Source organism: Xyrauchen texanus, chromosome 8 (genome assembly GCF_025860055.1).
Source record: "Xyrauchen texanus isolate HMW12.3.18 chromosome 8, RBS_HiC_50CHRs, whole genome shotgun sequence".
NCBI lineage: Eukaryota > Metazoa > Chordata > Actinopteri > Cypriniformes > Catostomidae > Xyrauchen > Xyrauchen texanus.
In genome coordinates, this window is record NC_068283.1 from 42,492,459 (window position 1) to 42,506,480 (window position 14,022).

The window sequence follows — 14,022 nt, forward strand, 5'->3', positions numbered from 1 at the left end:
TCAAAAAGTCTAACCCCTGACCCATAAAGTCTACCCCTAAACCTAACCGTGATATCTAAATATCTTTTGTGTACCACAGACGCATAGGAAGGGAAGGCAAGGGAAGCATATTAGAGGTTATTGACATTCACCAGTCATTTGTATTGCTTAAATAAAACTGGAACGAGTAACCACGTTTGTTCAGTAATGTTTACATTCTTAAATTAACGTGTTGTGTAGGAGGCTAGCTAAAATAACAGTCTGTTTAGTCTGTTTGTTGATGGGTTGCTGCCAATGGGAAAAGTCCTACTTTTTTGTGTTAGCAAAGTCGTACGATAGCTTATGATTTCGCTCTATTGGGTACTGTATATCCTGCTATTGATGACCTGAAATTAACAAAGATGTTCTTTTGGAGGCTAAATAGATTATTTTGTCCAAAAACTGAATCTAGGTTGCCTGAGGTAGGCATGGGTGTACCAGGTATTAATCACGTTCGCATAATCAGAGACGAGGACGATTTGGAGGCTGTATTTTCCCCTCTAATATTACAATTTTACAGTGATGGTTAGTTTTAGGTTTAGGTTTGGGGTTTGGGTTTTAGGGTTCAGTTTATAAAACTCTTCACTCTGTTCAGTTGGAAACAACTCTCTTCACAACCCTCTTTTGGCGCCCCTCTGTGGACATTATGCCCAACAACACTAACCGCTTTGGCCACTGGGGGCAGTGTTTTGTATTTCGATAAGCACGGACCGATTTTAGCAAAAGAAAAGTCAACCATCTGTTTTTAATATTTTCACGGTTAGAACCGTCTGTCCAGTTACAAGACATTTAGCCAACCTTTGTTGTTTCCCCTTGTGATTTTGGCTATATGAGATTATAATATAATATGAGAGTAATCAAATTTGGGGTACAGGGTCTAAAAGTAACTTTGCCACACCTGCCAATGGTGCATTTAATTGAGAAAATAACCAGCGATAAATACTTACAAGTAGTGATGGGACGTTTGATGCCGAAGCTTCAAAGCTTCCGTTCTGCAGTGGTACGCGCATGAAACAGGCAAGAACTGATGCATGTGCGTCACATCCGGAAGAGCAGCGCTGTTTATAAAGTGAGGAGGAACGCTGTGCAGAAGCTTGTTTGGTCAGATTTGAATTGATCTGTTTTTTTATCCACAATGGTGCTTTTGTGTGCTCATCCTGGATGTCTCAAACGAGTGGAGAACGTGAGATCTGTTTCATGGCAACGCGAATGTCACACGAGAGACACCTTGGGCTCCAGCCTTACCCGAAGCATTGGTATATAGATAAAAAGTACTTAAATATTGATCTTTTTAGCACCAAAAGCAATCGTGTGGCTTTAGAAGACATTCATTTAACCGCTGGAGTCGTGTCGATGATGTTATGATGGCTGCTCTTTGATTTTTGGACCTTCAAAAGAGAAATTGCCATTCACTTGCATTTTAAGGACCTACTGGGCTGAGATATTTTTCTGCTTTTCTTGGGATATCATGAGGGTGAGAAAATAATGAGAGAATTTTCATTTTTGGGTGAACTATCCCTTTAATCCCAATTCAGTCACATAGGCACACTCCCCTCATTCCCAGTTTAAAATATGTTTCTGCCCAGCCCACAAGCATATTTTTCACCTGCACGTTCACTTATTAATTTGAATTAATATGTTAATTATTCATTTACTCTCATATGGTGAATTTTCACTTTTTAACATGACAGTAACATATTTGTATCTATAAACGAAGCCCTTGCTTGAGCCTTGTATTCTGGGGTATTTATAAGCACTTAAGTGAAACAAACACGAATACAACATACTGTATAGCGTTGATATTACATTTTATTGCTTCAAAGCCAAATAACATAGACAGCCATAGAGGCTTACTGGGTGCGCTTTATTTTTTGGACCACCGGATGGCAGTTTATTGATCCGTCTACAGAAGCTTGGAGTATTGAACCCAAATTCAATACATTTGCATTTAAAGCCACATTGCTTCAGAAAGCTTCATTTGCCATCACTACTTCTAAGTGTCCATGAAATTGTATTTAACTTTTTTTATGGCAAAAGATTTAGTTATTTTTTCCCTTGTGAATTTGTGATAAACGCCACAACCCATTGTGTCTTAAAAACTTTAGACATCCTAGAAAAAACTTTTGAAAGTGTATTTTCCATGGAGGAAAATGTTCCTAGAAGATTCGTGAGCCGGATTTGTTTTCTTTAGCAGACGGTTTGTCTGTGAATATAATTTGAATGGCGCACCAGCACGTCTGTTACATCAGCGAGGGTTCAGACTATTATTCTCACAATTCCATGTATTATATTGAAGTTCCTAACAAAAGTACCAACCAATGGGCAAGCAACACATTTGTACTCACATTAGGCAGTTGGCAAGTGTTAACTCTGGACCAACCTCAATACTGCTACAACTGGTGCTTTAGGTCCATCTTGGTTTTGAGGGCAAGTCTGTTGCCTTGAGGGGGTCACAGTAAAACCGTGGGATAAAATTAGCTAAATGTTACATTTTATTAGCCGAGAGAAACATTTACAGTTTATGAGATTAAATGAACAGATATATTTGATTGAACATTATAGGGTTGCTTGCTATTCTGTATTCAGTTTGGTTTTCTTGAGCCTTGTCGTAACACTAGTTTTGTGCTGCATGTAGAGTTGTTTGAATATCTTTGCATCACAAGTTGGTTGACGTAGAATTGCTGTGACTGACACATGGGTACTTTGTAGTGATTAGTGACTCTGTAGCGATAGTTTCCATTCTTCAATGGACCAAGGTCAATCTCAAATATCAATGACTAAAAGGTCCAACACAATGCTGACATGACCCACCTAGCAGGCAGCCATTTTCCATTGATAGTGTTGTAATGTTTCTTCTTCTTGAAGGAAACTTCCTTAAGCAGGAATATAAAATGTGGTGATATAAAATGTTGGTGATATAAAATGTGCACAATGTGGTTTTATTTAGTTTTTAATTTTTGCAACCATTGTTTGAGGAGCTTTTTTATTTGGGAGCAGGGGCGTAGTTTCCAGGAAGCCCCATCTACGCTCTTGTTTGGGAGATTTAGCCAAGTGGCAGATAATAGACAGTTAATAGACTCCAATGCCCAGAGTAAATGTAATAAGTAATGGGTTGGATTTGGCACAGGGGAGAGATACTGAAAGCTTTGAAACGATCATTGATATTGTTCAAAACTTTGTCTGCGTTCACTCGTGTTTTGACAGCTTGCTATTGGGTTACTGTTATTCAAGGGTTTCCCCTCACTTCAATCTGCCCAGGCTTAGGACAGCTTCCATGTTGGACTGCTGTAACTCCTTTTCTACTTTGGCAGCCAAATCAGTAATGAATCCCTCTCAGGTTTGTTCACACACCCTCTGAAATAATGCGAAGGAGCTTCTATGCCAGTTTCTTAACACAAACTGCCAGACTCCTCAACAACAGATAGCATCTGTCTGTAGCATCAGTAGAGCTCAAACTTCTCAATCCACTTTTTGTATATTTCCTCTGGTCATGGACTGCTAAGAGGAACGCCAATGAAGCTAATGATCAATTTTGGACTCTCAGTGACCTCATGTGGTGAACTGAGGGACTAGCATTCCTGAACATGACCACAGATTCATCTCAAGTCACCTTTATCAGTAAAACTCCTTCACTAATCTTTCTCATTATTTTCAATGTACTTGATTTATGTCTTTAATCATTTTGAACACCCTGTCATTTGTCAACATAACACTGAAACAGCCCATCTTGGATTGAACATGGATGGCATAATGCTAATATGCCCAGTTAAAAATTCCCATCAGTTATTTTTTCACAGATCCCTGAATATTGGGTTATCCAAATTTTCACAGTATTTATGTAACACTGTAAACGTGCTATAAAGCAGATGTTTTAATCAATGGATCAAACGTTCATAAAGCAGTTGATATACACTGAACTGTCAGTGCTGTTATCAGTGTGTAGTTTATACAATTTATGCTGGGCACTTTACTAATCATCCCTTTCATTTATTACTTATAAATATCATGCCAGAGTCCTTGGAAATGTAGAGGCTTCCATGAAAGTTCAGAGGAACCGAACGGATGCTTCTGGTGCGACAGGGCTGTGGTTGTTGTGTAATTTGTCTTAATGCAGTGGTTCTCAACCTTTTTGACTCCAAGGCCCTCCAATGTCCAAGACGATATTTGAAGGCCCCCTCGCCCGAAACTAGACGTGTCTGATTGAAATAATTAATCATGGATATTTTTTTATTCTAGAAGTTTCAGAAAGAGTCAGGTTATAATTTGTAGGCATACATCATTTTAATTAAGTTTAATTATTGTATTAATTCTTATTTTAAATTCATTTTAAGTCAACTTGAGGCCCCTTTGGAAGTGTGCTGAGGCCCCCTAATGGGACCCGACCCCCTGGTTGAGAACCACTAAACTCAGACTGACACCTAACAATGAACTAATTCATTATATTATCAATATTTATATATAATAAACAAAACAAAAACAGTACTGTATGTACTCAATGACAACCTGTTTTAGCATCCACACATGATAGTTTCACTGTCGTCCACTAGACGTCATTGTTGCAGAATTGCATATTAAAGTATTTCACAACTGTTTGAATAAATAGATTTTACATTTTCAAATGTTATCAAACTAAACACACCTTCTTGTTAAACAGCATTATATACTATGTGTCATTATTAAAGTTTAACCAGATAAATTGGTGATTTAGAATTTAATATAATCGGCAATCATAAATAATTCTAAATGGAATGTTAATAGAATAGAATAGAATGTTCATACACTCAAAACAATATTTGAATATATTTTTAAGACAACAATTCCATCAAATTGAATTGTTTAATGTTTAACTAAATTAATTTAAAATACGTAGTTGTTTATTATATTTGATTAAATATTACTTAATTGAATTTGATCAATTGTATTGAAATTGAAATTATTAAGTATTAAAACTGTAATATATATATATATATATCTTAGTATGAATATCGTAGAAATAAAGGTTACAATGATTATTTGACATCCTGGATTTAAAGTGATGTCTTTATTAAATTAAATTAAATTAAATTAAATTAAATTATAAAAGTAACAGATACTGGGAATATTTGCAGGGAGCAAAACCACCAATTGTTATGGGAAAGTACAGCATACAGATTTTGAGAAGAATAAAAGATGTATGTCTCTTTATTTGCATCATTTCAGGGGCAGTGGTGGCTCAGCAGTTGAGGCTCTGGGTTTCTCACCAGAAGGTCGGGGGTTCAAGCCCCAACACATCCAAGATGCTATGTTGGGCCCTTGAGCAATGCCCTTGACCCTTTCTGCTCCAAGGGTGCTGTATCATGTCTGACCCCAGCTTAGCTGGGATATGTGAAAACAAAGAAACTTCACTGTGTAATGAAAATGTGTGACAATAATAAAGTATTTCTTCTTCATTTAAATGTAATTAATAACACAAACAATGCAACACTTTTCCTTATAAGCAAAAAGAACAACATCAAATAGAAAGTACTTATTCTAGTCCCAGGTAAGATAGATAGTTATGTTTACATGCAACACATTTATCTGCTTGCATTTATACATGCTCCATTACAATGTAAATAATAAATGTGCTAAATAGTGTAATGAAAACACACTTACACGTACAATACAGAAATGTATCATAATAATCAAATCTTTTGCATATAGACATTGCCACACTGGGCTTAGTGGTGAAGGACAAACTGTAATGGACCATCTGCTTTTTCTGTATCTTATCCATGATTTGTAAATTATGGAAAATTTAAGGCATATGTACCATCTTCTGCCCTTTGGGTTATAAATATCACATAATTCCATTCACATAATTTGGATAAGACCTTTACTTAAGATTGATTTTTGTAAAGTTCACCATGAATCTGGCATCATGACAATGGGTGCCAAATGTGATTTGGTAAAAGGCCAGTTGGGAGCCACAGGGTTAAGATATCTCCTTGTTTTCACAATTCAGACCATTCAGACAAACACAATTTGCTAACAGCTTCCCAAAATACCTTACAATCCCATCTCCATTCAAATGAAATCAAGCGCACGTAAATGTCTTGTTGAATGGTTTTGAAATTGCATTTTCTCATAAACCCTTATCAATAGGGCCTAACACCTCACTAAACTGGCCAATTTATATATGGAGGACTGGAAAATGCTATTTCCACTCTCCCATATCTGGCTTCCTGTGGGAGAGGGTTCGGGTGACAAAGCAATCTTCTCTAGCAGGGTGTTCCCTCGTCCACTCTAAAGAGAGTGCAAATTCACCAACATCCACGTCTTGAACTAGAATACCATTTCCACTCTCTTTATTATTATAACAGTTTGCCAATCGTGACAAGTGATGCAAACCACGATAAAGCCAATGATTCTGTATCTCCATCCAGTTGCTTTTGAACTATCAGGGATTGTAAAATTGTGTTTTCCTGGCCTGAAATTAATAAAATCTTAAAAATCATGAAAAGGTGTGAATATACTTTTTTTTTTTCTTTGTTATGCTCTGCTCTAGAAATTGCTATTGTGCAAAGTAACACTCACTTTCAAGATATACACACTGGTGGCCAAAAGTTTGGAATGATGTACAGATTTTGCTCTTATGGAAAGAAATTGGTACTTTTATTCACCAAAATGACATTCAATTGATCACAATGTAGAGTCATTTACATTTATGCATTTGGCAGATGCTTTTATCCAAAGTGACTTACAGTGCCCTTATTACAGGGACAATCCCCCCGGAGCAACCTGGAGTTAAGTGCCTTGCTCAAGGACACAATGGTGGTGACTGTGGGGATCAAACCAGCGACCGTCTGAACAGTTCTGATTAACAGTTATGTGCTTTAGCCCACTACACCACCACCACTCCAATAGTCAGGACAATAATAACCTGAAAAATTACTATTACAATACGATCTTAAACTACTTCAAAGAGTTCTCATCAAAAAATCCTCCACGTGCAGCAATGACAGCTTTACAGATCCTTGTTATTCCAGCTGTCAGTTTGTCCAGATACTCAGGTGACCTTTGACCCCACACTTCCTGTAGCACTTGCCATAGATGTGTCTGTCTTGTCGGGCACTTCTCACGCACCTTACAGTCTAACTGATCCCACAAAAGCTCAATGGGGTTCAGATCCATAACACTCTTTTCCAATTATCTGTTGTCCAATGTCTGTGTTTCTTTGCCCACTCGAACCTTTTCTTTTTGATTTTCTGTTTCAAAAGTGTCTTTTCTTTGCAGTTCTTCCCATAAGTCCTCCTGAGTCTTCTCTTTACTGTTGTACATGAAACTGGTGTTGAGCGGGTAGAATTCAATGAAGCTGTCAGCGGAGGACATGTGAGGCGTCTATTTCTCAAACTAGAGACTCTGATGTTCTTATCCTCTTGTTTAGTTGTACATCTGGTCTTCCACATCTCTTTCTGTCCTTGTTAGAGACAGTTGTGCTTTGTCTTTGAAGACTGTAGTTACACCTCAGTATGAAATCTTCAGTTGCTTTGGCAATTTCAAGCACTGTATCGCCTTCATTCCTCAAAACAACGATTGTCTGATGAGTTTCTAGAGAAAGTTGTTTCATTTTTGCCATTTTTGACCTAATATTGAGCTTAAGACATGCCAGTCTATTGCATACTGTGGTAACTCAAAAACAAACACAAAGACAATGTTAAGCTTCATTTAATGAACCAAATATCTTTCAACTGTGTTTGATATAATGGAAAGTGATTTTCTAGGATCAAATGATCAATTTATCATGATTACTGAAGGATAAGGTGTTGGAGTGATGCTGCTGTCTAGATTTGATCAAAAATGACTTTTTTCATATAGTGATGGTGCTGTTTTATACATCAGTAATGTCCTGACTATACTTTGTGATCAGTTGAATGCCACTTTGGTGAATTAAAGCACTAATTTCCTTCTAAAACAGCAAAATCTGTCCATTATTCCCAAACCTTTGGCCACCAGTGTAGATGTCTGGTTTGTGAACAATTTTTGTAATCACTTTTTGTCAATAATATATATTTAAAAGAAACATCTACAACATCTTAATTATAAAAAATGTATTAGTATATATTAACATTGGTTTATGCATTATGCTACATATACAGTACACTAGCAATGAACATTTGTATTTTCACAAGCAAACATTAACTACGATTAACAAAAAAAGATTAAAAATATTGTTCACTGTTGCATGATACCTAATGCATTTATAAATGTTAACACAAAGAACCTTATTGTAAATTGTGCCTTGTTAACACGCCTGCTGCTAGTTTACATTGCAGTACATTGTCTTGCTTGCCTTGTGTGATCTTCAGTGTTTTAAATCATGTAAAAGTTCAGTTTGTAAGATTCTTCATTTTCTTGATCATAGTGATTTCAGACATTAAGACTGATTAAATTGAGCATATATTTAAACAATCCTAAGCATAAAATTAGTAAATAACTCGGTTTTAATAATTTTTTGAAGTGTTTCGGTAGTGACGACACTGTTTATGCAAGGACGGATTACCGACAAGGCCAATGGGGCCAGTGCTCAGGGGCCCTTAACTTTAAGGTTGCATGATCTAGTTTGGTGATCCCCCGCTCGAAAACGCTTTTTGGGCATGAACAATTGAACACCCCCCAACCCGGCAGGAAAACGAAACCCCGAAAACAACAATTGGAGGGGTGCCTTTGGAGATAATTGGCCCCAGTTTGCAAGTCATGATCCGTCCCTGTGTAAAGGTAGTGGCCACAATGTTATATCAAAACTCCTGAAATATTTTATGTTGAAAATATTACAAACACAAATATTTTATGATAAATAAGATGTAGTAATTAATTATTAAAGAGTTTATTTTTCAAAATCATCCAAAAGGTGTTGGCTGCCCTCAAATCTCGCTTTAGCCTGTGTCGCAGCACAGCTCCTTGGCCACTTTGCTTAAGCTCCGTGTGTTAATAATGCCAAGCTTGAGCCTCTCTGCTTTCATTTGTGCATAGCCATGGACTTTGCAGACAGATGTCTCCTATTTCTGATATTTGGGGCAACAATCCAAAAAGGTTTTGTCCTGCAGAAGAGCGAATAGGACAACTTCAGACGAGGCATCTTGAGCATAAATCTATGCAAATTCAACATCGTGTCAGAGAGGAACTTCCCCGCTGATGCACGTCTATTGTAATTTCGACTTATGAAGGCTTTGACTATGTCCAGGGTCTTTTGATAACCAGTTCTCCGATAGGTGAACCCAGGATGTGAGTTATCTGCAGCCTTTGTGGGTTATACCAACTGCTTTCCTGACCAGAGGAACAAGCTTGTATTTTCTCAACAACCTGTTTGAGAACTCTTCTGAATACATGTTTCTCTTTATAGCTTTCAGACTTGTACATTTCCTGCAAATGATGAATAAGTGTATTGTGAAAAAGATGGGTCTTTTTGATATGAGCAGGAACTTCGTGCTTCCGTACTTCCATCCGAGTCTTTGTTTTTGGGAAACCTTTTTATAGGTCTGAAAACTTCAACTTTTACCTCTGACATCTCATCTATGATTCGTTTTCCTCTTTATTTTGGTAATCTTTTGCTCAAGCCTCTGTAGTTTCATCCATTTTTGTCCTGAAGCCCAATGCTCTGATCATCCTCACTAGAACTGCTAGGTGGTGTGGCAGCCTTGCAAATTGTCTCCATCTCTTTCTGTTTTTTCTCTAACTCCCTCTGTTTTTCCTGTCTTTTCCTCTATGCTTTCCTGACCTTTGCTCGCTGTCAAATAGTTCACTGATGCCTTTACTTTCCTTCTTCTATATGTTTCTTATTACATTTACGTTTCTCTTTCTCTTTCCTTTCGTAAATGTTCTTGATACTCCACTTGGTCATTTCTCAAACTTTGTCTGTATTCTCTCAGCCTCTCTGCTCCACTTTGTTTTTTTTGGCATGGTGGTTTTATGTGTCTTTCTCCTTGCATATCTCTACAGGTCCATGGAAGTATATAACCATAATTATAAAAACAGTGGAATAAACAGAACTGATCAAAAGTCTGAGTACAAAGTTATACAATTAGATTCAAATTGCAGACTGTCTTTTGTGATTTTTCTTCTTCTTTTAATTTTTTTTTTTAATAAATGTGGCAGATGCTCTTATCCAAAAATACTTACACTGCATTCAAAGTATACATTTCATCAGTTCAAGCATTCCCTTGGAAGCAAACGAGCTAGCACAGTGCTCTACAGTTTGAGCTCAAGAATGACAGGCGTCTTTATGTTTAGGTTAGTGTTCGGAGAACATGGAAACACATTTCAGACTGTCATACTGAATTTTTGCTAATTGTTAGCATAACACAAAATGCTAGCAAGCACATGGCTGGCAAATGCAGCTTTGAACAATTATATATACACTGGTGGCCAAAAGTTTGGACAGATTTTGCTCTTATGAAAGAAATTGGTGCTTTAATTCACCAAAGTGGCATTCAACTGATAACAAAGTATATTCAGGACATTACTGATGTAAAAAACATCATCACTATATGAAAAAAGTAATTTTTGATCAAATCTAGACAGCAACATCACTCCAACACCTTATCCTTCAGTAATCATAATAAATTGATCATTTGGTCCTAGTAAATCACTCGCTATTATATCAAACACAGTTGAAAGCTATTTGGTTCATTAAATGAAGCTTAGCATTGTCTTTGTGTTTGTTTTTGAGTTGCCACAGTATGCAATAGACCGGCATGTCTTAAGGTCAATATTAGGTCAAAAATGGCAAAAAATAAACTTTCTCTAGAAACTCATCAGACAATCGTTGTTTTGAGGAATGAAGGCGATACAATGCTTGAAACTGTCAAAACAACTGAAGATTTCATACAAAGGTGTAACTACAGTCTTCAAAGATAAAGCACAACTGTCTCTAACAAGGACAGAAAGAGATGTGGAAGACCAGATGTGCAACTAAACAAGAGGATAAGTACATCAGAGCCTCTAGTTTGAGAAATAGACGCCTCACATGTCCTCCGCTGACAGCTTCATTGAATTCTACCCGCTCAACACCAGTTTCATGTACAACAGTAAAGAGAAGACTCAGGAGGACTTATGGGAAGAATTACAAAGAAAAAGCCACTTTTGAAACAGAAAAACAAAAAGAAAAGGTTTGAGTGGGCAAAGAAACACAGACATTGAACAACAGATAATTGGAAAAGAGTGTTACGGATCTTAACCCCATTGAGCTTTTGTGGGATCAGTTAGACTGTAAGGTGCGTGAGAAGTGCCCGACAAGACATTTTTATCAAATTGTAATAGTCATTTTTCATGTTATTAATGTCCCGACTATACATTGTGATCAGTTGAATGCCACTTTGGTCAAAAAAAGTACCAATTTCTTTCCAAAAGAGCAAAATCTGTTCCAAACTTTTGGCCGCCAGTGCACATAAAAACATAATAATAATAATGATAATAATTTCCTTTATTTTTCCAGGAAGGTCCCATTGAGATTAAAAGAAATCTCTTCCTCCAGGGAGTCCTGGCCAAGATGGCCACACTACAAAATTACACACAAACATACAACATATATAAAACATTCCAGAAAGTCAGAGCACAACATTCATCATAAATCAAGTAAAACAACAACATGATTCAATCATTGTATACTGTAGTACATTTTTAAATACATTCAAAGGAGGAATTGTTTCTAGAGGGACAGTAGCTTGAAATTCATTCCACAGCCATGGGGCATAGTAGGAGAAAGATGATTTTCGACACTCTGAATGTACCCTAGGTACTACTAATTTAATCCCATTAGATGATCTAGTGCTATAGTTCTTTCTACATAAACATAGAAGACTAGTAATGTAATTTGGAAACATACCCATCAATGTCTTTACAATAAATACTAACATATGGGATTTCCTTCTTTGATATAAAGAGGACCAACCCAAATAGTTGCACAACAAACAATGATGCGTACGTGAACAAGAATTTGTTATAAAACGCAGTGCAGCATGATAAACGCCATCCAGCCTTTTCAAAAGATATGTAGAAGCATGTAAACAACATCACCATAGTCTAAAATAGGTAAAATAGTACTCTGTATTATTCTCTTTCTAGCTGTAAAGGAAAAACTTTTTTTTTCCCGAAAAAGAAAACCCAATCTTGGTTTAAGCCTTTTCACCAAGTAATTAATGTGAACATCAAAGGCTAACTTCTCATCGAGCCATATTCCTAAGTATTTATAAGTTGGTACTCTTTCTATTTGTAAACCCTCAATAGTCAGAATAGGCATAACAGTAGACATAGAACGGCTACGTGTAAAAAGAATATACTTCGTTTTATTTACATTTAAAACTAATTTTAGTTTCAACAAAGTAAGCTGAAAAGTATAAAAAGAATCCTTAAGAATTTCAATAGCCTGAGACACAGAGGATGCAGTGGAATAAATAATTGTATCGTCAGCATAAAAATGTAGCTTTGCCGATTGTATTCCCTGCCCCAATTCATTAATAAAAATAGAAAAAAGAAGGGGTGCCAACAAAGAACCTTGCGGGACACCCTTCGTGACTATTACCATAGATGAGGTGTAATTATCTACAGCAACACATTGAGTTCTATCCGATAAATAATTTTTAAACCAACTCACAGCCGAATTATCGAGGCCTACACTTTTAAGCCTCTGTAACAGTAAGACATGATCCACTAAGTCAAACGCTTTTGTCAAATCAACAAATAAGGCTGCACAATGTTGTCTATTATCGAGAGCAGTGATTAAATCATTAGTGACTAATGTAGTAGCTGTTATCGTACTCACGGCCTGCTCTAAATCCTGACTGAAATGCGTTCAAAATATTATGACTAAGTAGATATTCTTTCATTTGATCATTTATAATAGATTCAAAAACTTTTGCTAAAACCGGTAATTTAGAAATCGGACGATAATTATTCAAATCGGAAGGATCGCCTCCTTTTAATAAAGGCATAACCATAGCCGATTTCCAAGACGGCGGAATTACATTAGTGGATAGACTCAGGTTGAAAATCGATGCAATAGGTTCAGCAATAATATCTGCAGACAATTAAAAAAAAATTGTTTCAATTTGGTCAGACCATAATAATTTAGATTATAACCAAAAATTGTTTATATAATTACAGAGAATGTGTTCGTAGTGACAATTAAAGTTGATTATTTTTTCACACTGATTGTTTTAAATTTTGAAGCACATTTACTCCAAAATGATGAGATCTAACTACTTACCATGCGGCCATGATGGACAGGAATGCTATCTCACTTTCTGGTCAACAATGCAGGGGTGTGGCTAAAAGCAGGCTCATCCAATGGATTAAAACTTCTTGTGTTTCAGTAGTGCCATGAAAATGTTGGACAGCATTTTTTAGATTTTTTTATAACTTTATTTGTTTACAAATTAAACACTCAATAGAATATAAATCTTGTCCTTTTCTTTCACAGAAATCAAAAGATCTTTAAAAAAGTGCTACCCATTATTTTCACAAGTTGAAAATTAGGGATTAGGGTTTGGGACAGTCACTTCCGAATAGAAACTAACCCATAAATGATTATTTTGTATATCATTGGTTTATTATTATCTGAATTAATGCTTTGGGTTTAAGTATATAATAAAATATTCTTATGAAATATCCAATACATGAAATCCTAATTTTTCTTTTAATAGTTCATTTATACTGTGGGACTGCAGTTTGAAATAATTCGGTAGAATAGCCCATATATATATATATATACATATATATATATATTTTTTTTTTGTGTGTGTGTTTTTTTATTTTATTTTATTTTATCCCCTTTTCTCTCCAATTTGGAATGCCCAATTCCCATTGCACTCCAAGTCCACGTGATGGCGTAGTGACTCAATCCGGGTGGTGGAGGACAATTCTCAGCTGCCTCCGCGTCTGAGACCATTAATCTGCACATCTTATCTCATGGATTGAGCGAGTTACCGCTTAGACGTAGCAAACTTGGAGGCTTCACGCTATTCTCCGCGGCATCCTCGCAAACTCACC